At 57.3% G+C, this 26,273-nt stretch overlaps 1 protein-coding gene across 6 annotated transcripts in view; it reads left to right on the forward strand.

Annotated features, from left to right (window-relative positions):
• The window catches only part of VAV2 (vav guanine nucleotide exchange factor 2), a 235,399-nt gene that overhangs the window by 109,519 nt on the left and 99,607 nt on the right, over positions 1–26,273 (forward strand). The window lies entirely within an intron of this gene.

Consider the following 26,273-nt stretch of genomic DNA (forward strand, 5'->3'; position numbering starts at 1 on the left):
AGGCTCATCCAAGGGGTGCTCCTGGGCAGGGTCTGCCCTTCAGCCTAAGCTCGGGCTTGGGAACTGGGGGTTCCTGGTGGGGAGCATAGAGGAGTGGCTGCCTTCTGTGGACGCTGCGTTGCTCTACCTGGAAGAGGGTCGCTGTGAATGCGCCTCGTCTTTCCTTCAGGGCTGGTGGTGAGGAGGCTGGCCATGCAGGAGCCTTACCTTCCCTCCCCTGAAGATGCAAAAGCAGCCCCTGGGTGGGGGGCGGGGGATGGGAGGCAGAGGCAGGGGCAGGGGCGGTTCCTGGCCTCGCTGATCGCCCTGTCAGGCTGGCCATCATCCCTCTGGTCTGTGTCCTGGCTGCTGTGATCTCATCCCTCAGCCTCTGATGTCCCTGGGGTGCTGGGGTTGGGGAGGGTCTCAGCTGGGGGTAAGTGGAGTCCGTGGTGTCCCCAGGGAGGCGCGTGGGGAATGTGTGTGTGACGGTGGTGATGGCTGCACAGTGTGAGTGAGTTCAGTGCTGCTGACTTGTGCATTTGAAAATGGTTAAGAAGTTACATTTTGTGGGGTGGGGTAGGGTGGGATCCGAGCATGGCCCTGGGGCTGCCGTTGCTGTTTTTAGAGTTAGGGCAGGATCTTAGGCCCTGTGAATTCCCTGGGGCCAGATGTCCACGCCTCTGAAAATCCAGCTTCTGCTGGGGCATGCGCTCCCTGGAGTAGCAGGTGGGTGGGCTTGGAGCAGCTGCGTTCAGCTTTGTTTCCCATCCAAGGGGGTCTGGGGCCCTCACTGCCCCTTCCCCCACCCCCATCCTGGGGTGGTTTTATGCTTTGAGGCAATTAGTTTCCATGGGGAGTCCCTGAGGGCTGTGGAGGTGAAGAGGTCCCTTCCTGCTGAATGGGCCCAGCAGATGGCCCCTACCCCACCCTGCCCCAAAGGAGGTGCGATTTCTGCGTGGGGCCTGCTGCCTGGGCCCTCCTCTGAGTTGGGCTGAGCCCCAGGGAACCCCTCTGGGAACCACCACTGCTGAGGGAGAGCAGGAGGGCCCAGGGTGGGGAGGGGGGGGCTTGGCACCTGCCTTGTCTGGCTTCCCTCCCCCATGGGACTGGTAAAGTCCTGCCTGAAGGGCAGCCTCTGCCCCTGGGCCTCCTGTGCATCTTGGAAGAGTGGAACACACCTTTGCCTGTCCACCTGCCCCAAGCCAGGGGACCTGTAAGCCCAGCAGACCCCTGGAGTATGGATTGTGAACACAGGCTTTCGTGCTTGCAGAATTCACCTGCTCTCCTGGTAACAGAGCTCTGACCCTGTGTGCAGCCACTGGGGTTGTTCTGGACGTGGGTGTTGCCAGCAGAAGAGGAAGGTCTTGGCGGGGTGAATAATGTGTGCAGGTGCCCCGCGGAGCAGGGCTGAGTGGGCTCTGTGCTGTCTCTGGGCCTGTCTTGTTTTCTTGTCTCCAGTAGGAGATTGGGGATTTGCACCCCCCAGACACAGGCGCAAACACGTGGGCCTCACTGACTCCGACACGGGGCCCAGGCTCAGGTGTGTGGTGCTGTCAAGTCTGGGGCTTCCTCTTGTCTGGGACGAGGTTAGAGCTGGACCCTGGCCAGAGCTCAGACTGTGGCGTCAGATGGACATGGGTTTGAGTCCTTCAAGCTGGGCGACCTTCAGCAGGTTACTTAGCCTCTGAATTATAATGGACCTCCCTGTGGCAGGATTAGGCACGCGGTAGGCTCTGAGACTCCTCCTCCAGGATGGAGGCTTTGTGGCCACTGCTCAGATGCCTCTGGGCCGAGGCAAGCATCAGACGAGGCCCAGCCCCTCATGTGCTATTCTTGCGGAGTTTCTTGCATGTGGCGGAGCCTTCCCACCTGCAGGAAGCTTTGGGGTTGTCTGGGACCCTGGGTCCCACATGGGTGCTCCTTCCTGTCTTTCCCTCCCCGCCTGCTCCAGCCCCTTCACGCCTGGTTTCTGAGCTGCATCTCAGCCTCCCAGGGTGGCTCTGGGCCCGGCTGGGCCTTCCCGCCCCCCAGCTGTCAGTACGGAGATGGGACCAGATCAGTCTCCTGCACACGCTTCTCTCTCTGGGATTTGTAACAAGTTTAAAGTTGGTTGTCTAGCACAGTCCCCTTAATGGTGAGTTAGTAGGTAGCTGAGAACTTTGGTTCTCAGGAACACCTGAGTTTGGTTGTCACCAATGGGCCGTCCCAGTGGCGCCTGTGGTTCCTTCCAGCCCAAGGGTAAGTGGGTGAGTGCTTTGTGAAGGGTTTGTGCCGGCACCGTGGTGGGTTTGCGAGGTCAGGGAGATGGCATGGAGCGTGTGCCCACCTCCATCTTGGGGCAGCTGAGCATCACCTGATGAGGCCAGATGCAGAGTCCAGTCATTTCAGAGCTGTTAGATGGAAATTGGAGGTGGGGGCCCAGCAGAACACCACGCCAAGCTTGGGAGGGGTCCGCCCTGGGGTCACGTCTCCCCTGCGGCCTGAGCACCTTGCTTGTGTAAAATCTGAATGACATTGCACGCTCCTGGCGGTGCACCATTATTAGTAAATACGACACTTGCAGAGTCCACAGCGGCAGGCCCTCAGGAAGTACTGGCCACCGCTGTGCCCTTGGATCAAGACTTGTTTTGGAATGAGAGGGCTCTGAGAAACACAAATCGCTGGGCCATGTTTGCTCATCGATGTGACAGGGATGCCTGAGCACACCGACCTTGAACTTGTGGGGAAGAAGCAGAGGCAGACAGTGCAGCTGGGCGGGGCAGGCGCTTCCACTGCGGCTGGACGTGGACCAAGTAGACAGCCGCGGGGGCTGCATACATGCCCTTCCCTGGGCCGCCCTTGGTTGAGTGGGCTCAGAAGTTCAGAAGAATCAATCGCAGGACACTGTGGAGCAAATGAAGTCACTGGTTCAGAGAAGATTCATGCATGTTGATGAATATTGGCTGTGCTTGCCAGTCCTCTGGAGAGAACCCTCCGGAAGGGCCCAACTTATCTAGGCTCTGCCTGTCACTGTGGCTGGCTCAGATGGTGTCATCGGCCTGGAAGTGGAGCCTTTGGCATTATCTTTGGAGTCTTTGGAATGATCTAGGCTCCACCTGTCACTGTGGCTGGCTCAGGTGGGTTCATCAGGCTGGAAGTGGAGCTGAGGGTGTGAGTTGTGGACAGTGCTGCGCCCCTCTGGCTGAGTGGGAGGGGATGCTGGTGTGCACCTGTGGTCTCTGATAGAGCTGCCTGCCCAGTGGTGCTTCCTTCCCTAGGTGTTTGGTTCTGCTCCATACCAGCATTCTCACGGAGCCGTCAAGCTTATCCTTGTGTTTTGAGTGAATAAAGCTAATTAAAAATCTTTGGAGTTAAAACATTTTTAAAGCCAGAGGTGTTTTTTTTGTTTTTCTTTTTAGCAAGCTTCTTATTGAAGCATCTTATGCATATAGAAAAAGGCAGCTGTGCCAAGCGGTCAGCTTGCTGATGTTCCATAAAGTAACAGCCCGGGAACCAGCCTGGGTGGAGAGGCTGGCCTGGGTGGGCCAGCATCTGTTGAGTGCTTGCGGAGTCCCCACCACGCCCCCCAGGCTGGCACCCCCCTCCCTAATCAATTGACAAAGTGTGGCGGGCGTTGAGAAGGGCAGCCAGCTCACTGCAGTGAGCACCCAAGCGCCTAAGGAAGCACTGCTTTGATGAGCGTCCTTTGAGTTGTACTTTGGAGGAGCCTGGGGTCCAGCTGGGAGGCAGGACGCGTGGTGGTGGTGGGTAATTAATGATCACATGTTCATTCAGTGTGCTCCTGTGCTGCTCATCTAGGTGGCTTCATTGCACGTGTGCACGTGGGGGTTGGTTACCATTTATTTTGGATTCCTTCTCTTTGCTCATGAGTTGCTAGAATCATTTTTTTTTTTTTTTTTTGGTTGAGACTGAGTCTGGCTGTTGCCAGGCTGGAATGCAGTGGTGCAATCTCAGCTCACTGCAACCTCCGCCTCACTGCAACCTCCGCCTCCCGGGTTCAAGTGATTCCCCTGCCTCAGCCTCCCAAGTAGCTGGGACTACAGGTGTGCGCCACCGTGCCCAGCTTATTTTTTGTATTTTAGTAGAGACGGGGTTTCACCATATTGGTCAAGATGGTCTTGATCTCCTGACCTTGTGATCTGCCTGCCTCAGCCTCCCAAAGTGCTGAGATTACAGGTATAAGCCACCACACCCAGCCTACTAGAATCAATTTAAGCAAAGTTGCTAGTCACCTGTGGACCTCAAGTGTGAGTTTTGGGGTGTACTTGAGCCTCACAGTGGCACTGGATCCCGGGGAGGCTTCTCGTCCGCCACCTTGGGTAGTGAGCTCCCTGTCATGGGAAGCATGCAAGAAGCTGCTGGTGGCATTGCACAGGTGACTGGAAGCCTCCCCAGGTCCAGTGCCTGGGGGCCTGCTCTGGCCGAGCTGAAACCTGCCTGCTGCTGGGCCGCCTGCCTGCCGTGGCTGGGGATGACTTGGGAGTCTCTGCTGGGCTGTCTGCCTGCCGTGGCTGGGGATGACTTGGGAGTCTGCAGGGTGAGTGGTTGTTCTATCCCCTCATTGTTTCAACATGTTCCGATGAATTTTTAAGTGGCTGAGCTTCTGCAGCAGGTCAGCAGCTGACTCGGCTCTGTTCCTCTCCCCGGCCCTGACTGCCCACTGTGGCTCACTCCCGTCAGCCCCACACTCACTCGGCACACCCCGGCAGGGAGGCTGTCTCAGCGGATGGGTCTCCGCGCCTTCGCTCCTCTGTGGGTCCGCCATTTGTGCAGAGAATCGTTGTCAATTACCAGGGCTCTTCGCATGATTAGGGGAACGTAAAATGAGCAAATGATGAAGGGCCCATCTGCTCCAGGAGTGGTGTGTGGGGACAGCCGAGTCTTTTGCAGGCTCAGGGACTTGACTTTCCATGCCAATTAGGAGGGAAGGATCCAGAGAGAGCAGCAGGGGGTGGGGACACAGGGATGGAGCCTGGGGAGGTTGTTCCCTGGGAAAGAGGGCCATTAGGGGGCCAAGCCTGGCATGGGGTGGGTGTGGGGCCCACATCCCGAACCCAGGGTGCCAGAGGCCTCTGGGGAAGGTGGGACCCCTGTCCCTGCAGTCACGGCACACTGTCCCTGACTTCTTGGCATGGCAGAGTCCCTCTTGTCCTCCTGGGCCTCTCAGCTGTCGCCCCCTGCTCCCTGGGGGTCCTGTCTCAGTGGCCGGCTGCCTCTGCTGCAGGGGTTCAGGGGCCCTGGGGGTTACCTTATGGCATTTGTATCCCTGAGTCTGTCTGCTCTGAAGGGCTGAGCACTGTTTGCGACATTTATCCTTGTTCTGGCGTCCACTCTCTACCGTAGCAAAGTATCACGGGCCTGGTGCCGCAAAACAAGGGGGATTTATTCTGCCCTCTCCTGGAGGCCAGAATTCCAAACTCAAGGTGTTGTCGGCAGGGCCACGCTCCTTCCAGAGGTTGTGGGGGGAGGGGGCATCTGACTTCACATGGCCTCCCCTTTCTCCCCATGTCTTTTCTCTTCTTTTGAGGGCCCTGGTCACAGTGGATTAAGGGCCCACCTTACTCCAGGGTGACCTCATCTTCACTCATGACATCCGCTGTGATCCTATTTCCAAAGAAGGTGGCATTCTGAGGTTCCAGGAAGGACATGAACCGTAGGGGATGCTCTCCAGCCCCGTACAGATGTCGGTTGGCTGTGACGGCAGCATGTTCGGGCCAGGCACAGCAGGGCCGCCCCTTCGGGGCTGTGAAGGCTAAGCAGACAGGGTCTGTGCCCTTGGCGGCCTGCGTGCTTCACCTGCTTCACTGCAGGGTTCAGTCTGGACCCAGCATGTTCTTTGCCTTGCTTTCTGTTTATTGACAGTCTGCTTCCTGCCCTGGAATCTCTGAGAGCTCTGCAGGGCATGGCTAGGCCTGTCTGTCCACTGTGTCCCGTACAGCCTGGGGCCTGCCACACAGCTATCTGGGGATGGCTGCCTCTTGCCTCTTTTGTTTTCGGCACTGTATCTCTTGGGGCAGGAACCTTCTGGAGAGTCAGTGGAGACTAGGTTGAAACCTTGACGCCCTCCTTTATAGCCCCGCACACCTGCTGGGCACCTGCCAAGCAGGAGGCGTCATGCTGGGATCCTGTGCCAGGCGCCCTGGCAGGTTCTCAGCACATACTTGCTGTGTGTCTGATCTGCGCCCTCCGCAGTGTTGCCGTGATGCCAGCCGGGGCCACTGAACTCTTCCGCCCCCACACGCTGCCTGGAGTAGTATGAAGGATGGAATTGGTTTTGATAGGACATTAAATAATTAATTCCTGTCTGGGCTGAAAATATAGAATATTAAATTATACATTGGGTATCAGACAGATGAGAGAGCCTCTCAAAGTTCCCGGCCACTTGTAGGCCACCCTCAAGGACGTCTGGGACCTCGGCGGTTTCCAGTGGCTGGCTGCCAGGCCCACCATGGATCTCAGGCCTTTCTCTGCACCTTCCCCCTTCCTTGTGTTCCTGGCTGTGGACTGGGGAGGCTGCCGGGCCTTGTCAGTTCCTCGTCTCCATCTGCTGCCTCTGCTGGAGGCTCGAGCTGCCTGGGAATCCGTCAGAGCTTGCCTTGGAGACTCCTTTGCAGCCTTCATGCAGGGCCTCCCCTCCTGTCATCCAGGCCCCGTGATGGGATGCAGGAGAGCTGGGCGCTCCTCCTTCTCAGTCCTGTTCACAAGCCCCGTCTCACTGGGAGGAACCTTGTGGGGCAAGTCCAGACACATTCCAGAGGGCCTTGTCCCACGTCTGCGCTCTGCTATCTGCAGATAGCATCATGCCTGCGGGAAGGCCGCATCTCTCTGTGTCTGGAGCCCATGGCTCCAAGGCAGCTTTTCTGGGGACAAGTTCTCCGGGTCGTGTGGTGGGAAGCCCAGCAGCCTGAAGGCCAGTCCTAGCTCCACCACCTCAGGCCCTGTGCCGGCAGGGCCTCTCTCCCTGCCCAGCCTCTCTGGGAGGTGGGTGGGCCATGGCTCCCAGCTCTGGGCTGCTGGCCCCTTGCTGAACCTGCCCCTGTGTGGAGGGGGGTGTTGCTGCCCCTGGGAGCACCTGACAGTGGGGGGACTGTGCTGTAGCCACCAAAGGCAGCACCTAGGCTCGTGCCCAGGGATCCTTGCAGCTCACCTGCCTCCATCCTGAGCCACGGCCAGTGTCCTGGAGGGCCGACCGCAGAAGCTGACCTGCTGCCCACCTGACCCGCCAAAGGGGCAGCCCCCGCTTTACCTAGATATTTTAGAGCAGTTTTAGACTTAGCAAAATTGAGAAGCTAGTGCAAAAGAAGATTGTATTCCACACCCGGGTCCCCCATCCTCACCTCACAGTAGCTGGTGCTTTGGTTACAATGAATGAACCAGTGTGGACACATTGTCACTAACTGAAGTGACTCTGGCTTCCTCAGTTTCCCCCTTATGTCCTCTGTCCCAAGACCCATCAGGGACCGCACATCACATTCACTTGGCCATCTCTTGGTCTCCTGGGCGGTGGCATTGGCAGTGCCCCCCGCACCCACCCCTTCTTTATATACAAGATTCCTACTGGAGAAGCTGTCCCTGGTGCTTCGTGTAAAAGGCATCTTTTATAAAACCATCGGTCAGATCCAGCCTTTTCTGACCTGGGAGTTCCCCATGGCTGCCCCTAAGGCCATTGTCCTTCCCTGCCCGCCTTTATCATCTAATGAGTCCCTGAGCCTGGCTGACAGGTCCCTCACCACCTGCCTGGTTCAGAGGCTCCCTCTCAGCTCAGCTGCTTCCTGCCCACTCTCCCTCCCCACGCTGCCTGCTGGCTCCTTCCTCCGGTGGGGCACACAGAGCTTCTTGGGGACACACCTTGTACCCTGGTGTCCAGGGCTGCTCGTGAGTGCCAGGTGGGCAAGGGGCTGCTGGAGGGATGCCTAGCCCCTCTTCCTGCAGACGGCGCAGGTGAGTCCAGGTGGGTCCTTCCTTGGCCTGTCTTCCCCATGCAGCGTCTCTTCTTTCTCCTCTACTTCCAGATGGCCTTGTTCTTATCCGTGTCCTCACTCTCATGGTTTAGAAAATCTATTCTGGGAAAAGCGCATTTTTGAATCCTACCCTTAGACAGGAAAAGAAAAATCCATAAAGTGGCCATTTTGGGAAGTCCCTTGATGGGCCAGGATTAAGCAGTCATCAAGGTAAAACCGCTTGGAAGTGAATCTGGACGCCAGAGCTTCGTCTGCGGCCGGTTTCCATCTGTTTCCATAAACACAAAGCACCGGGGAGGAAAAATCACTTTAGACTTTTTTCCTGCAGGGGCTCACATTGCACAGATTGGACTTGCAGCTCGCGAGGCGGTAGGGATTCTCGGATAGGTTCTGCTTTGGAAAGGAGAGCAGGTTCTTGGTGGTTCATCTGAGCCAGCAGTGCTGTTTGTCCTGGTGTGTGCGGCTTGTTGCTTAGATCTGCATTTGGCAGAGGACTCAGATGTGCACGTGGTTGCCCTGTGGGTCTGTAATGTCAGGTGCTCAAGGCTGTGTGAGCCTCTGACTCACACTTGTCCATCCTGCAGGCCTCAGGATGACAGCAGCCCCTCCAGAGGACCTTCCTCTGATTCCTGGACATCTCCTGCCCCTTGCTTTGCTTGGTTAGGGACTCTGCTGGACTCCCCTGCTTCCCAGCTGCTCTGTTCTTTACCCTGCGGCATTGATCACAGCCTGCTGGTTCCTTGGAGCTCCAGAGGTCACCCTAGCACGGTGCTTGGTACGCAGCAGCTGCTCAAAGTGTATTGCACACCTGAGTGAGGAAGCAAGAGCCCCCAAAGGGCCTCGTTACAGAGGAGGGCCTGGGCGCAGAGAGCTCCGGCACTGCTGCGAGTCTGCAGCTGAGACGGGGTCCAGAGCCAGGTTCAGCAGCACAAGCCCGGCCCGGTCCCCTCTGGAAGGCTATGTCACAGGATGCCTGGGATGGGGGCGGATGATGCCTGGGGAATGGGGGGATCCTGAGGAGACACCTCCCTGCCCCTGCCCCACCATGCTCCTGCTCCATGGAGTCAAAGGCTGGATTTGTTGATCTCTCGAATGGGGCGACCCGACCTTGGGGAAAGGGTTTCTGCCCCTGCGGAGGAGCCTGGCATATGTGCAAAGAAGGCCAGGCTGCCCAGGCCGAGGGTGCTTCCACACCGAGTGCTCAGCCGCTGTCCCTGGCCCCTGCCCCCACCACCCACAGCTCTGCACACCCATTGGAAACCCACTGGCTGGATGGGGACCCCCTGGTTTGGGTGGCAGGGATGTGGCCACTGCTTGGGGGATCCCCCTGCGGTTGTGACTTCCTGGGAATCCTCCTCCTGAGACGGGCGGCAGGTGGGGTCAACAGGGATGGCCTCTCGAAGGTTAAGCTCTGTCCTGTGACAGACGTGCACAGAGGACTTGGCGGTGGTGGAGGTGGGGGCTTGCATCTGCAGGAGGGGCAGCAACGATGATGGTGACTGCAGCGGGGCAGCCGTGGGCGGTGTGTTGTCTCCCTTACTCTTGCGGGTGCCGCTGCCCCCATCTTATGGCTGAGGAAACCAAGACTCTGCCTCACTCACCATGGGCCACCTGGCTGGGGATGGATGGGGAGCTGCGTCGGCCAGACTCTGAACAATCTTAGTGCTCAGTTCGGTCAGATCCTTTCAGAAACACGCAGCCTCGATCGTGCTTGGGTCGCAGTTGGCTCTGTGGTGCGTGTGGTTCGCGTGAGGCCTTCCTTGTGTGGCTCCTACGGCCGCAGAGGTGCCAGCAACCTGTCCCTGGCCTCTGAGCCTCCCCTGGCTGCCACATGTCAGCAGAGGTGCCTGCCCCGTGGTACACCCGGAGCATCTGTGAGACGCAGGCCGGCGGAGAGTGCTGAGCTCAGCCCTACGCTGAGACTGGCAAAGAGACTTCGCCTGCTGAGCCTAAGGGCCTGGGTGGGCCCCACACCCTCCTTCACCGTCAGACAGCCTAGGGGAGAAATAGTGGGGGGTGTCGGGGGGCCAAGTGCTTTCCCAGGCCCTTCCAGGCACTCCTGCGGGAGTTCAGAGCAGGAGCAGGTGTGGAGTTGACGTCGCAGAGGAGATTGACGCACCTTCCTGTCCCGTGTTAACGCTTGCACTTAATAACCGAGTTACTAAGTCATCGCTTCAGAGATAAGGGTAGACACTGGAAAGTTATTGCCGTAGTGTTAGAGATACAGTTATTAGTCCCCTTCCCATTAAAATGGCCATTAATTAGCGAGGCCAGTGAAGCCACTGGAAACCCATCAGCCCCTCCAGGTGATGGCTACTGTCACCTGTCCCCATTAGCAGACTGGGAACGTGCAGTGGATGACCAGGCCATGAGAGGGGGGTTCTGGGGCGAGGCTCAGTCGGGAGGCTGAGGCCTTTCCTTCTGGGTGCTTTCCCTTTAAGAGCTTGCATCAGACCATCAAGCTGATGTGTGCAGGTGACCACTCTGACCCTCAGTTTCATCATTTGACAAGGGGCATAGTAACATTGACCTCATTGGGTGGTTGAGGATTCATGGAGGCAGTGGGGTAACTTTTGAGCCCAGAGCCGAACGTGTCACCCAGAACACGAGCGCTGGCTCTTCCAAGAAGGTTCCTGGCAGTGTGATGGTCCCACCCTGCTTGTGGGCAGTGGCTGATTTTGGGCTTGTCCGCCTGGCCAGTGGATTGCTGTGTGTCTGGGGTGTGGGTCCCAGCTTTGTGGGCTGCATCTTGGCATTGTTGCGCAGAGTGTGGAGTGTGCCAGTTACCTGCTGGGGAAGAAAGGCGCTGGCAACTGTTTGAGGGCAGAGGGAGCCTCTCCTCGTACAGCCAGGGCATCCCGAGGCCAGAGGAAGGTGGCAGAAGGGGGTCTAGCAGGCCGGGCGGGGGTTCTGTGGGAAACAGAAATGGGGTGGTGGTGGCTCAGATAACCACGTGCCTCTCAGCCTCCCCTTTCCCCAGGTGGGTGGGGAGGGAGACTCGGGGCAGGCAGCGACTTGCTGAAGGCCACACCAAGGGTTTAAGCTCAGCCTCGCCCAGACGCCAGCCCTGGCATCCCCTGCCTTCCCCTCTGTAGCTGGCCACTGTGCATCCAGACCCCGGTGGCCAGCCTCCCCCATTGTCCCCGTTCTTCAGGCCAGCCCTTTCTGTGTCTCCTGGCAGAAAGGACAGAGATGGTTTCTCTCTTCCCTGCCTCACCCCTGCACCCAGGCAGCCTTGATCAGCCTCTTAAACAGTTCTGGCTGTGTCCTCTCTGGCTGTGTCCATCCCTGTGGCCTCCTGCCCAGGCCTTCCTGCCATTGTGCACCTGCCCTGGTCAGAAGACTCCTTGGGGCCGCCCCCCTCCCGCGGTCCTGCCTTCCCTCCGCCCAGTATCTTCTTTGCAGCCCGAAGCATCTCTCAAACACCAGCCTGACCCTGCACTCCCACTGCCCCAGGCGAGGCCAGCTCCTTGGCCATGTGTCCAACAGGCCTCCGCTCTTTGGTCCCCTGTGTGGCCATGGCCGCTCTCCAGGCCTGTGCGTGGGCTCTCCCCCTGCATGTTCTCCTGGCTTTGGCTGACTGGCTGCTCTCCCTCAGTCCCAGGGGGCCTGCCTGCCTTAGGGGAATTGTCTTTGCTCCACACCCACCCCGTCCCTTGCCCCCTACCACTCTTGTCTCCACAGCGCCTCTGCTGGCAGCGGTCAGTGGTGCTGGGCGTGGCAGCAGGGCGTGCCTGAATGGGGCCATCCCAGGGGAGATGCATGCTCCTTTCCAATATTGTATTAGTCAGGATTCTCCAGAACAGCAGTGCCGATAGCATATGGATAGATAGGAAGATTTAATACCAGGGACTGGCTCACACGATCCTGGGGGCTGAGAAGTCCTGAAACCAGCTGCTGTGAAGCTGGAGGTCAGGAAGGCTGGTAGTGCAGCTCCAGTCCTGATCCGAAGGCCCAAGACCCAGGGGGCCCGATGGCGTGAGTCCCAGTCTGAGCCCAAAGGCCTGAGAACGACGAGCATCGATGTCCGAGGGCAGGAGATGATGGCTGTGCCCGCTGGGCAGTGAGTGAATAAGGCCTTCCTCTGCCATCATGACCTGTTTGGGCCCCCGCAGTTGGGTGAGGCCCGAGGGCACAGGAGGCGTCTGCTATACTCGGCTGCCGACTCAGATGCTGGTCTCTTCTGGAAACACTGCCCAGCCACTCCGGAGATAATGTCCTACCTGCCCTCTGGGTACCCCTTAGCCCAGGCAGGATGGTGCCGTAGCATTAGCCGTCACAAACGTCAATTCATTCTATAGCCTCTTGTGCTAGAGGGGACTACAGCGGGGGCCTCGCGTGTGTTCCCGCGGTGTTTCTCAGCAGGCCCTGGTGCAGGGCGGTTGGGAGCTGAGCTTTTGAAGGGACTGGCAGGGTCAGCCCCGCCGTGCGCTGCAGTGCCGGGCAGTCTGTGCCTCCAAGGGGATCGCCTGTTTCTTTGCTACTTTATCATAGGCCTGCGCCTCCTCCAGGCAGCCCTCACTTCGAGCTGCTCAGACTCTCTGACTAGGATTCTGGGTTGCCCAGAGCCTGCCTTTTGTCTGTGGGGCCCCCTCTGCCTGCTCAGGGCCTGCCCTCTGCCTGATGAGCTCCTTAGCCGGCAGAAGGGTGGCCTGTTCACATCAGCTGTGGATAGCTCCCCGGGGCTGTGGCGCTGGGCTGTGTGGTGGGGGCAGTTGGCTCTGCGAAGCCAGGCCAGGCAGTGGCTGGGGACTGGGTCTGGCCTTGGCACGGAGGGTTCGGCACTCGGCTCTGGCCCTGTGAACCCGGGTTCCCAGCCCACCCTGAGTGACCTCCTGAGCCCCGGCTTGCACACACGTGACCTGAGCGTGGTGAGAGTTCAGAGCTTGGGGGCAGTGAAAGAAACGCAGGTGATCCCGTGAAGCGCTCAGTCTGGGGTCTGCAGCGGGAGAGCCTGTGATTCTGTTTTTATGGTGACCGTCCTCATTCCCACCCTTGTTCTTTCTGGGGCTGCTCTGCCCCGACTGGCTATGGGGCCTTGGATGAGACGCACCCATTTCTAGACCCGTCTTCTCCGTGTGTAAGGTGAGGGTTCTGGACGCATGTTTTCCCCAAGGCCTCTTGCAGCTTGGACCATGCACAGTGGCTGGCTGCATGAGGCCTCCACACCCCACTTCCTGCCTGGACAGCTCTTCTGCAGTTGTGGGCTGGGGAGTGAGATGGATCCTAGGGTCCCACATGGGAATCTGCCTGTGTAGATGCCTGTGTTCCAGCCCCTTGGTTCACTGTCTCCACCTCTGGGAAGAGGGAAGGGTCCAAGGAAGAAGCAGCCCAGGAGGTTCTTGGAGGGGGCGAGACATCCGTATAGAGAGCGGGGTGGGGTGGGGGAGGCCAGAACCCCTCCCTCCTGCCCTTGCGGTGCTGTTCCCATAACCCCACGCTGGCCTCAAGGTCTGGGCGGGTACCTTGAGCTTCCTGTGGGATTCTTGTACCTTGGAGGCAGTGACTCACGCGCTAGGCAGCAGATCTGTGTCATGGTCTCTGGCCTTGCCTCTGATTAAAGAGGGACTGATGCGGCTCGTCTGCAGCCTGGGTCTGGGATGCCTCCCACACTGGAACCCACCTTTATCCCCCCTTTTTCCTGGTGGACAGGGGAGGGAGGCGCCATCTGTGCCTGGCTCCTGCAGCCACAGCAGCGCTGAGTGATGCCCAGGAGGGGCTGGGGAGTGTCTCTGGGAATGAGAGAGCAGCATTCGCAGACAGTGAGTGGCCCAGCCTACCCAGCCAGTCTTGCTGGGACAGGTTTACTGGCCTTGCAGGCTGCAGGCCCCCACTCAGAAACCTTGCTTTCATGCCTGGAGGCTGTGGTTTGTCCCTCAGCTTCAAATCCAGGATGGATAGCCAGCCCTCCAGGGCAGGGCGGCGTGGAGAGCCGGGCTCTGCTGCCAGAGGCACCAGCTGTCTGCCCCAGCCCTGGTGACTCCTCAGAAAGGGGAGAGCCACAGAACCATCTCGTGGGGGTTTTGAGGGAATAAAATGAAATAAACCTGGGAAAGATCTGGCAGGCAGGAGGCTTAGACGGTGGTTAGCTGTCCTGGAGGACGCCGTGTCTGGGAGAGACGAGCCTCAGGCTCCAAACAGGAACCCCTCGTTCTAGGCTGGGCCCTGCCTGGAAGTTGCTGGGTGGGCTTGTGAAGCTCTTGCATCTTCCCAGCTGGGTTTTAGGTTTCCCATCTCAAAATTGGAGAATTTGGACCAGATGGCTGCTAAGCTGCTTCCACGAAGGACGAGAAATTCCCCCCAACAGCCCCTGACCCCCGACTGATTCCTGTAGAGTTTCCTGGTGGGGAGCAGCTGCCGCCTGATGCAGCCGCCTGATGCAGCTTGCCCAGCCCTGGGACACAGGGCTTCCGTGCTGGCATTAGGAACAGTGGGCAGTCAGTGTTCAGGGGACCTGAGGCTATTGGTCCAGGCGTTTCCCAGGGCAGTGCCGCTCCTGTCTTGGGTGCTGATTGCTTTCACAGGCAGCGTCTGCCCGGAGCACTGTGCAGAGACAGCTGCAGAGGCCAGTGTCTTCAGCAGGGGCGTGGTGACCAGCTAGTGACTCCACCGTGAGCACAGTGGGACTGGGAGTGTGGCAGGACGCCCTTTGCCATCTGTATGTCTTGCGGTTTCCTTATTCCACACACAGGGAAACCGAGGCCCAGAGAGGAGTGGCTGAGATCGTCCGTGGCAGGCTTAGGACTTGATCCCAGCTCTGGCGTAATGTCCTGGTCTGAGCCTCTGTACTGTTTTGCTCAGGATCTCAGATTAAATTGTAGCTTCCCTCACATGCCCAGCACAGAGCAGGCACTCAGCTAACATGTGAGTCCAGTTGCTGTTGTGTGTTTTCCTGTCTTCCTTCCTCCCTCCCCCACCCCCCCGCCCCCTCCCTCTGTCGCCCAGGCTGGAGTGCAGTGGCTCAAGCTTGGCTCACTGCAACCTCCGCCTCCTGGGTTCAAGCAATTCTTCTGCCCCAGCCTCCCAAGTAGCTGAGATTACAGGTGCGCACCACCACACCTGGCTAATTTTTGTATTTTTAGTAGAGATGGGGTTTCACCATGTTGCCCAGGCTGGTCTAGAACTCCTAGCTTCAAGTGATCTGCCCGCCTCTGCCTCCCAAAGTGCTAGGATTACAGGCGTGAGCCACCCCCTTGTGTGCTTTTCTGTCCACCCATCTGCCCCCCTTCTTGAGCGGTAGACTCTGTCTTAGTCAAGAAGCTCCCAGAGCCCCATGGTTGGAGTGGCCGCCTGGAGAGGACGTGCTGCTCCAGATACTCCACCAGCTCACGCCTCCTCCTGTGCTCCAGGAGGCCACCTGGGCCCACTTCTCCCTTCCAGCCTCTTCTCTCCCCGGGTCCCAAGGTGCACAAAGCGACTCTGACCCCCGGGGCTTCCCTGCCAGCCTTCCTGCCTCTGCTCCAGGCTTTGGGTTTCCTCTGGAGGCGTCGGGAACCGGGCCTAGGACCCCGACCCTTCAAGCCGAGGAGAGGCTGTGCCCCCACATGCTGGTTGGGGCAGCTGGGCCAGTGTAGCTGACTGCAGCGGGGAAAAGACGGTGCGCGGAGTGAGGACGCCATCAGCCCTTTTCCTCTAGCCTGGCCACACCATGGCAGAGAAGAGGGGGAAGTTCGACTCGCAGTCACCCACCCAGCACAGCCATGGAAACGTGGAGGACGTGGGTGCTGGGAGCCGAGCATGCAGGGAGGAAGCCAGGGCTTGCAGTTTTCTTTGGGGCTGGCCCCTGCCCCTGCCCCTTTCTTCTCTTCCCTCTTGGGGTCGGCCAGGTCACTGATGCCCTGGTTCACATACGATCAGTCTCCCCACATCCCTGGCCCTGGCCAGTGTCCCGTTCACAGCTATGCCATCTCTGGGGGCTTCTCAGCCACCCTCTTGAGGAGCTCACAAGGATTTTCAGGTCTGCCCTCTGTGCCAGTGCCTGAGAGTCCTGGATGTGATTCCAGCTGGGAGAACCTTCCAGACTAGAATCCCAACCTTTCATTCCCAGTGGGGCAGACACTCAGAGGAAGGGTGGAGCGAGGACCCCATGGAGCCAGGGTCTAGCTGGAGGCTGTGTCCCTGAACCACCTGCTGGGGGCTCAGAAGGGGCAGGGCTGGCCCCCACCCCTGGGCAGGTGGTGGCTCTCAGGTACCTTACTGTTAGGAGCTGGGCTTTGGGTCAGACCCAGGCTTCAGCCTCCCACAGCAATGAGACCTTGGTCGAGTCATGTTACCTCCCTGAACTTGGGTTTTCTCAGTGGCAAAATAGGGTCAGTGGTGCCTCCATGGTGGGTGGTTGTGACCCCCACCATGAGGGAGGACATTTGTACAGAAATTGTCAAGGGTGTATTAGGGACTCAGGGAGATAGGTATGAGACTGCCGTCAGGGGCTCATCTTCTCTCTCTTCTCTCCTTACTTCATCAGAAGGGACTGGGGCAAAGGGATCTCTCTGAGTCGGCATCCATCTACCCACCCACCATCCATCCATCCATCCATCCATCCATCCATCCATCCATCCGCTTCCCCATCCATCCATCCATCAATCCATCCATCTGTCCATCCATCCATCCATCCATCCATCCGTCCATCCACCTATTCATCCATCCATCCATCCACCCACCCACTTACCATCTGTCCATCCGCCCCTCCATTCATCCATCCACCCCCGATTCATCCATCCACCCACCCACTTATCCATCCACCCACCCACTCACTTATCTATCCATCTGTCCATCCATCCATCCATCTGCCCACCCACCTACGTACCCACTTATCCATCCAGCCAGCCATCCATTCATCCACCCACTCATCTATCCATCCATCTGCCCACCCATCCATCTGCCCATCCATCCATCTATCTGTTCACCCACCCACTTATCCATCCATCCATCCATCCATCCACCCACCCACGCATTTATCCACCCATTCACCCACCCACTCATCTATCCACCTATCTGCCCATCCATCCATCCATCTGTTCACCCACCCACCCACTTATCCATCCATCCATCCATCCATCCATCCATCTATCTACCCACCCACCCACCCGTCTACCCATCTGCCCATCCATCCACTCATCCATCCATCCATCCACCCACCCACCCACGCACTCACCCATACCCTTATCCATCCACCCACCCACCTACCCACTTATCCATCCATCTGCCCATCCCATCCACTCATCAATCTATCCATCCATCCACCCACCCACCCACTTATCCACCTACATACCCACTTATCCATCCATCTGTCCATCCACCCACCTGTCCACTCATCTGCCGATCCATCCGTCTGTTCACCCACCCACCCACTTATCCATCCACCCACCCACCGACTTATCCATCTATGTCATAGACAAGGAGCACCCACAGAGTGTAAGACACAAAGATTCGGGCTGCTGGTCCCCAAGGCTCAGGTGGTCTCTCAGACTCCTGCATTTGAGGGTGTTGATCCAGACCCACTGAGATGAGGAAGTATATATTTGGGTATCATTTTACATCCTGTTGAAAGCTCCAGGAAGAGTGGGCCAATTCTGAGCTGTTTATTTACAGAGAAGTTGCTCTCACCTTTTTCTTTCCTTCTAAATGACTTTCGAGCCCTGATCTTCTTTGTAAGGACAACCAGACCCTCCTTTCATGCATTCCCCTTCAGAGTCGCTGCTAGTTGCCTGGCTCGAGTGAGTGGCATTTTTCATTTTGCCGCTCAGCTGTCTTGGGGCCTGGGGGCGGCTCCCACCTCTCTTCCTGCACTCTGCCGGCTCTCTAGAAGAAACTTCCGATATTGATGTTGGGCCCCACAGCCCTGCCATTGCCCAATGCAGTGGCTGAGAAGTGCCTTTCCTGCTTGCTTTTGTTTTTCCAGCCTCCTCCTGGTGGCAAAACCTGAATGTGAAGCTGTGATTGCACATGTTTTGTAATTATCACTACACGATGGTCGCTTGTCATTCTGAAGGCAAGTACCCCAAGTTTTTTTCTGACCGTGCTTTCCACGTGAACAAAGAAAAAAAAATGAAGGATAACACAGGCTGAGTTAGAGAAAGTAATTTATAATGATTTGCTTCTGAATATGCAGCAATAGTAGCTGTAGATTTCCAAGGCAGATAGGTGAGTTTCCGGGGCAACATATTCAAATGAGTTTGATAATCTTGCCATTTGGCTCCATTGGGCTGCGTGTGTGTGTGTGTTTCCAGATGCGTGGTAATGGCTGATAAGGAAGGTCTGCGGCTGGGGCCAGGTCTGTGCAGTTCCTGCTTACTGATTGCTAATGACAGTCGGAGAGTCGGGGCCAGAAAGCTCTTCTGATCGGCAGAGCCTCTGAGAGCAGGCTGGGTCGCTGGATGGCTCATCACATGGTCGCCAGTATGGCTCAGGGCTCCAATTTCTTTTTAATTTTTACTTATTTTTGAGAGAGGGTTTCACTGTGTCGCCCAGGCTGGAGTGCAGTGGCATGATTCTAGCTCACTGCAGCTTCGACCTCCTGGGCTTAAGTGATCCTCCCACCTCAGCCTCCCGAGTAGCCAGGACCACAGGTGCATGCCACCACATCTGGTTATTTTTATTTTTTTATTTTTTGTAGAGATAGAGTTTTGTTGTATTGCTCAGGCTGGCCTCAGACTCCTGGCTTCCAGCAATCCTCCTGTCTCAGCCTCCCAGAGTGCTGAGATTGCATGTGTGAGCCACTGCACCTGGCCTTAAAGACTTTGTTGTTGTCGTTGTTTAAGAGATGGGGCTGGGTGTGGTGGCTCCTGCCTGTAATCCCGGCACTTTGGGAGGCCGAGGTGGGCGGATCACCTGAGGTTAGACCAGCCTGGCCAACATGCTGAAACCCCATCTCTACTAAAAATACAAGATTAGCCAGGTGTGGTAACACTTGCCTGTAATCCCCAGCTACTCAGGAGGCTGAGGCGGGAGAATCGCTTGAGCCTGGGAGGCAGAGGTTGCAGCGGGCGGAGATGGTGCCACTGCACTCCAGCCTGGGTGACAAGAATGAAACTCTGTCTCAAAAAAAAAAAAAAGAATAAATAGATGGGGACTCACCATATTGCCGAGGCTGGTCTCGAACTCCTCATCTCAAGTGAGGCTGTAGCTGGGATTACAGGCATGAGCCACTGCACCCAGCTTGATTTCCCTTTGTAAGGCACACCTGCATCCACCTGGGTCATTGTTCTGGGTCACTGTTGCCTGGCTTGAGTGTCTTGACTGAGGTTTGGCTGGAGGAACCACGTGCTCAGGTTCACATCCCAAGTACCAGGGGAAGCTGTGGGGCTACAGGGATAGGACAGGCCAGAGCGGCATTCCCAGGAGATGGCGGGACACTTCAGGGGTTCTGGGTATCTTCTAAAGTCATAACAAACATGCACGCTTCTGGCCCTGAGCCTAGTACTTTGCTCTGTTTTTGTTTCTTCATTCGAGCAAGTGGAGGATGGAGTGCAGCCATGAGTCCCTCCGTGGGCCTTCTGATCGGGCACAGTCCCCTTTCCGCAAGCTGTGCGCGAGTCCCTGCTTTGGGCCAGGCTCCGTCTCATTCACCTACAGCCACACGGGTAGACACTGTTATCCCCATCTCACAGATAAGCCATCCCAGCCTCAGGGAGCCTCAGCACGGTGCCTGGGAAGGGCAGATTTGAACCCAGGGCAGTCTGGGCTCTTCCCCCTTCGCAGAGCATCTCCTGGCCAGAGCCAGAAGACTCATTTCTCTTCCTTCTCCCCACCGCGCCCCACCTCACGGGGATGCGGCGCCTGCTGTGCTGTGGGCAGGTTGCCCCTCATGTTGCCGCACAGACCCGAGCCCCGGGTAGCTCACAGCAGTCGGGTTGAGTCAGGACCCGACCGTTACTTCAGATCGAGAAGCATGGAGGGCAGCGAGGATTCCCGTGGCCACCTTGGGAAGTTTCCTCAAGATGAAGGGGACTTTTAAACATGGAACAAGACAGTTAACAATCGTTGGAGAAGCCAGTGGCTCTCTCACTCCAAGTCTCCTGGTCTGTCTGTCCGAGGTGCACTTGGGGCCTTGGGTGGGGAACAGCTGGGACTCTTCCTGAGACCTCAGATCCCTGTCTGAGCAATTCCTGTAGGCGGTGTGGGAGGAGTGGCTGATTTCCAATGGTTCAGGAAACGATGCTGGAGGCTGCTGTGAGCCCAGCACTCAGCTGAGCCGGGGCCAGGTGGACCGCCCCACACTGGACTATTTCTCCTGGCAGCTGTTGGCATCCTCAGTCGTCCAGCTAGAGGACCGGGGATGGGTCGCTGGATGCGACAGAGCCTTGCTTCTCCTGGGAGAAGGTGCATGTCCTTTCCAGCTCCAGGTGGCGAGAGCTGGGTGGGACATCTCAGGTCTAGCACTTCACAGGGCTTGCGGGGCACTGAAAACCGTTGGCTGTTGCTACTCTTGTCTTCACCTGGTGCATTGGGGTCTGTAGGTGGTGGCCAGGAGGGTGTGGCTGTCCCTGCCAGGGGGTCCTGGAAAGGGAGATTCCCTCCAGAGGCTCTAAGCAAAGCCAGTACTCCTGGAGGCTTGACGAGGGTCAGAGAGGGGCCTGTAGGGTGCCGGGGACTTGTGAGCCTTTTCAGAGCACGTGGCACCCTTCCTTAGGGCCCCAGGCGGCCCCACCATGGGGGCACTCAGTGGCTTCACTGGCTCAAGTGCAGGGTGATTGGGTCACTTTTTTGGCTTCCATCTCTCCAAGGCACCAGAAAGAGAAAGCTAGAGTTGCGCACGCACCACCTGGCGAGATGGGCTTCCTGGAGGGAGGCCTGGTGGGCACTGGGTGTTGAGCCTTGATGCTGGCCTTGGCCTGCCCAGCTGCAGACCTGCTCTGAGGACCCCGTGGTACCCTATGTGGACAGACGCCTGCTCCGGCTCTGCAGGGAGTGCCGGGACCCTCAGCAGACCCATGGCCGTGTCCTCACTCGGCACTCACGGGCGGTGTTGTGTCCCCTCCAGGGGCGTGTCCTCCTGCAGGCCCCAGCAGCCTTGTGACGAGACCTCTGTTAGGACCGTGTTTTACTGTTGAGGAAACAGGCTCAGGGAGGCTGAGAGTTTGCCCCAGCTTCGAGGGGGAGGCTGACATTCGAACCTGAACTTGTGCGGCCCGGAGTTCCCACTTCCGTGTCACTGCCCCACGCTGCCACCCTGTGACATGTGCTAAACAGACACCACCCCATCATCTATCATCATAATGGCAAAATTGGCAGGCTCCTCTTTTTTTTTTTTTTTTTTTTTTTTTTGAGACGGAGTCTTGCTCTGTTGCCCAGGTTGGAGTGCAGTGGCGCAATCTCGGCCCACTGGAACCTCCACCTCCTGGGTTCAAGCCATTCTCCTGCTTCAGCCTCCCAGGTAGCTGGAACTACAGGCATGTGCCACCATGCCCGGCTAATTTTTTTGTATTCCTAATAGAGATGGGGTTTCACCATGTTGGCCAGGCTGGTCTCAAACTCCTGACCTCGAGCGATCCGCCCACCTTGGTCTCCCAAAGTGCTGGGATTACAGGCGTGAGCCACCGCACACACCTGTAAAATCATCGCAGTGCAGTTGCCCCCACACTGACTGATGTTGAGTAGGCGTGTCCTCACTCCCACCGATGGGCTGCAGTCTCATGGGGATTTGATGGTTGTTTTGCTTGGAGGTTCTTGTGAGTTCCTGCTCTGCAGAAGGCGTAGGGATTTCTACAAAACACAGTGGTCCAGTGAGCGTGGGCTCCTCCCCTCCCCTCAACACATAGAATCCCTCTTTAAATGAAATAATGCAAACTGAAACATGATTACTAGGCTTAGAACTAGAAAGGGAAATCCTCAATTGTCAGAAACCAAGAGGGATGTCAAAGACAGAAAGAGGAGGCAGGCCAGCTTGGCTCCCCACCCACCCCCTGGGAGGCCTGGAACCAGGCCCACCCTAGGGCCTGGGCCCTAACAGCTGGGGTTGCATCATGGTGGAGGTGAGGGAGATGGAATGGAGGCAGTGCAGAGAGCTGAGCCAGGAAGGCTGAGAGGGCCATGGAATGGGGACCAGAGAGCTGTATCCAGGCACACAGAAGCAGCTGACCATCCCAGGCTGGGCAGGGAAACAGTCTCTGGCAGGATCCACCCTGCTTTGGCACCAGGCATGGAGTGGGGCCTGAAAGCTGGGGGAAACCAGGAGAGCCTCATAGTTATGTCTCTCAGAGCCTGGGGGCTCCCTCCACCCATGGAAAACAATTCCCACTGAGGATGCACTTACAGCATAGAACAATATATACGTGTGTTTATACACAATACATATAATCTGTGAATATATGTATGTTTACCAGACTAGCCAGCTGGTGCTCAAAAAGAAACAAATCAGCATGTGGGAGGGGGCTAGCAGATGCAGTCGATGAGAGAGAATTTCTATTCTCGGAAAAAAGGAACAGAATGCAAAAGAAAAGAAGAGAAAATGATGAGCAAACAAGACAAAAAGAACAGATGGAATTTGAGAAAAGAACTAAATAGAAATTCTCAAAATGAAAATTGAGATTGTTGAAATGAATAACTCAGTATGTGTCTTAAACAGTAGTCTAGGTGGAGCCGAAGGGAGAATTAATGAATCAGAAGACAGAACCGAGGAAGTCACTAAGAATACAGCACAGAGGAATGAAGTTACAGGAGGTGTGAAAAAGAAGTGAGGCAAAAGATGCAGAGGGAAAGTGCAGAAGGGGCAGTGGAGACTGGGATGAGGTCACATGTGAATAGCTAGACATCTGGGTTCTTTCCAGAAGGCCATGCAAGATTGGGTGATTGTCCTACAGTGAATCCGCAGTCTACGTTTCCTTTTTCTTCCTGGCCCTGTCTTGAGTTTTGATTGTGGATGTTTAAGTTGCAAATACTGTGAGCACAGCACCTCTGTCCTCAGTTTGGAAACTTGGTGCAGTAAAGTAAAAATGCCAAAGTGTTTTTGCGGAAGGACCCGTCACGTGGAGTTTTCGGTGCCTGGGCTCTGGGATCACTGAGGCTTCCTATCCTCTGCTGAACCTGCAGCATAGAGCTTTGCATTTACAGTCACTGTGATCTGAAGGTTTCTCAGGTGGAGTTACAGCTGATGGGCCTACAACGTGAAGACATTGGAGATAAATCATTCAGCAAAGCCAACTTTGTTCCTACCCTGGAGGAGCTCACAGACCGCGCGCCCTTTCCTGTGTCCTTCCTGAACCCTCTGCTTCCCTGTCCATTGTGGAGGGGCTTCAGGGACCCTGGCTCTGCGAGGCGTCCACAAGTGGACAATTGGGACGTGCTCCTGGCTTCCCGCAGGCTTTGACCCAGTCTGTGGCGTTACCCGTCTGGCCAGTCCTTAGGGGACAGAGGGCCCCAGCGGGCTGCATATCCAGCCATATGGGCCCTGAACTATAAATGCAGATTCCCAGGCCCCAGAGCCTGTGGGGTGGAGGGGGTAGGACCTAGGGTCTGTCTTTTAAAGTGCCGCCCTTAAAAGGTTGTGCTGTGGCTGTGTGGAGGCTGACGGGCTGCCGGTGTCTTGGAACCTGAGGTCAGAGCAGGCCATGGTTGGGTGGGGACGGAGCCAGGGCTGCCATCCAGGATCCAGACTCAACCACCACAGCCTGTCCTCTGAGCTCTCCAGTCCCCACCTCGTTCCTCAGTGAGTCTTACCAAGCGTGGCCTGGTGAGGCCTGGACGTTGGTGAATGGCACAGAGGCCTGAAGCTTTGGGAGCTGGCGGTGCAGGTGGGCTCCCCAGCATGCCTGGTCGTTTTGAGTGGCACATCATTCCCCTTGTCTTTCCTCCCTGTTCCTCGTCCCCAGCACACACACATTCCTTTCCTCCTGACCCGGCGGCTGTCTGCGGGAGAGGGAGGGAGGCAGGAAGGGAAATGCAGCTGTGCGTCTTCATTCGTTTGTTAACTGGGACTCGGAACAGACGAGGTAATAAATGTAGGGAAAATGTCATCCTTTGACATTTGCGATATCGGAAGAGTCGGCTGGGGCTGTGGGCTAAGAGGTGTTTGATCATTGCCTGCGAGCCGGGCCCCTGGGGACACCCAGCTCTCTGTCTGTCCTGGGAGTGGGGTGGGCACAGCCAGAGGTGCCCTGGGGAGCTACTGTAGGGCATCCCTCCTCCTGCAGGGAGGTACTTCTGCTCCTAACCTTTCAGGCCAGTGGGTTTCACATGGGGCCGGCTTTGCCCCATCTGACCCCATGGCTATCTCAGGGGTCCGGTGTCTGCTCCAGCAGCCCCTGCCCTGGGTTTTGGGTCACTGGAGTGTGGTTCCCCGTGGTGGGCTTCTGAGCTTCCCCCCATCCCCAGTGCCAGCTAGGAAGCCTGAAATTCAGGCCGATGGAGGGCCAGGGCTCCTCCAGCATAGCTGGCCATGCTGAACCCATGGAAGGGGCTGCCCCATCGATGCTGCAGGCCCTCCAGAGCCCTTCATCAGCTGCTCGCGACACGTTCATCCTGGGGCAAAGCGCCCCAAGCTCGGGGCTGAGGCTGCTGTGGTCATAGCAGCTGTAGAAATTGTCCACAGGGGCCACAGATGCATGGACGCAGGAGAACCATGTTCTGGCCTTGGCTGGCTCGCCCGCCACGCCTCCTCTCTGTCTCCGGTTCCATCTGTACGACCCGACCTGGGGCCTTTGCGCTGACTCCAGGTTGACCAACAGGTTCTTGTGTGTCAGCGCTGACCGAATGCTGGTGCCTCCTTAGACTCCACGGAGGAGGGCTCTGGGCCTGCGTCCGGCTCCTCGGAGGGGTTGATCAGCCACGTCTGCCGTGGGAGGTGTGTGAGAGGGGGCTCGGGTGCCCTGTAGTTGCCAAACCCTTTGGGATCTAACATTCTTCCAAATAACTATAAGGACATACAGCAATATTGCTTTCATTTTTGTTTTCCCTAAATGCTTAGAGCTCTTAAAAGCCAAAAATACTCCAGAGCCAAGTTCCTCATTACTTGTGAAAGGCCCCTTGTAGCATCAGCATGGGAGTGCGGCTGGGCCGGCCGCATAATCGGCCCATCGAGTCTTGTCTGAGGAAGCACAGAAGGACCCTGTCCTTCCACGACCCCAGCTTCCCTGAGCGCCGGTCCCGAATCACGAGCACCTACAGGAAGGCAGCACTCAGCCGCCGCCTCGTTGGTCGAACCCGCCGTCTCTATGGTTCATTTTCTTTCCTCCTCCCCTTTTGAAAATTGCTGCTGGAAGCGGAACAGGCTGAAAGGAAGCCTGGGGAGTGCATCTGGCTGGGGAGCTTTGGGCAAGTGACCGATCCTCGGTTTTCCTGTCTAGCCAATGTGCACCGCAGGATGGCCTCGTGGGGTTCCCTGGTATGGTGTCCCGCACACAGAGCGCCCTCTGGGCTCCGTTCCTATGACGCCAGCACCCAGTGGAGGGTGTCTATGAATTTGGCACAGGGCCATCATGGGCCTTTTCTTGTTGCCCACCCCCAGACACACACGTACACACATGCACATACAGCCGCGCAGCCGTGCAGTGCACACACAGACTTGTAGCACGCACAAGCAACATGCACACACGACCACACACGCGAGCTGTCACACACATGGACTCACAGACGTACTTGGTGCGATTTCAATGTCGAGGCCGCACCTGCCTCCTCAGGGCCTGAGTCTGGCGCTCAGGAGCTCCATTCACCCCGTGAATTGTGACAGCTTCCCGCCCATCTCATGTGTGTGACAACCTGTGCCCCTGGGCCTGCCAGCTCTCTGTCCCCCACCCCGGGTTCCCCATATTCATCTGCAGAGCCTCTTGCCCTGTCTCCGGCCTGCTTGCCACCTGTTCCCTTTGGAGATCTGTGGAGTAGCTGTGTTGGGCTTTCAATGCCAGGAGACAGGTGGGTCCTGCCTATCCAGAGGAGGCCCACATCACGGGGCAGGCCAGTTAGGTGGAGCAGAGGGAGGAGGAGCGGCTACTGCTTCTCACCAAACCTTCCTCTTGACCAGTCTGCCGGCCAGGGGAGACAAGGAGAGATCCCATCATGCCACTGTGCACCTGGAGCTCTTGTCCTTCTGCATCCTGAGCCCTCCATGGAGCCAGGCATCTGTTTAAATGTCATGCAAGGGAGGGCTTGAAGGGAAGCAAGCAGCACCCTGGGATAGTTGCATGTGGGTGGTGCCCTGGCTGCTCGGTGACTTTGTGCAGGTCACTTGACCTCTCTGGGCTCCCATTTCCCCATCTCTGAAATGTGTTGGCACCTACTGTGAACACGAGCTGTACTTAGTAACATGGTACCTTGCAGAACAGCAGCATGGGATGAGTGAGCCCTTTAAGGGTGGCCTCGGTGAAGCCCTCTGGCAGCCCCTGACAAAACAGACCC

This window comes from Pan troglodytes, chromosome 11 (genome assembly GCF_028858775.2).
Source record: "Pan troglodytes isolate AG18354 chromosome 11, NHGRI_mPanTro3-v2.0_pri, whole genome shotgun sequence".
Classification (NCBI taxonomy): domain Eukaryota; kingdom Metazoa; phylum Chordata; class Mammalia; order Primates; family Hominidae; genus Pan; species Pan troglodytes.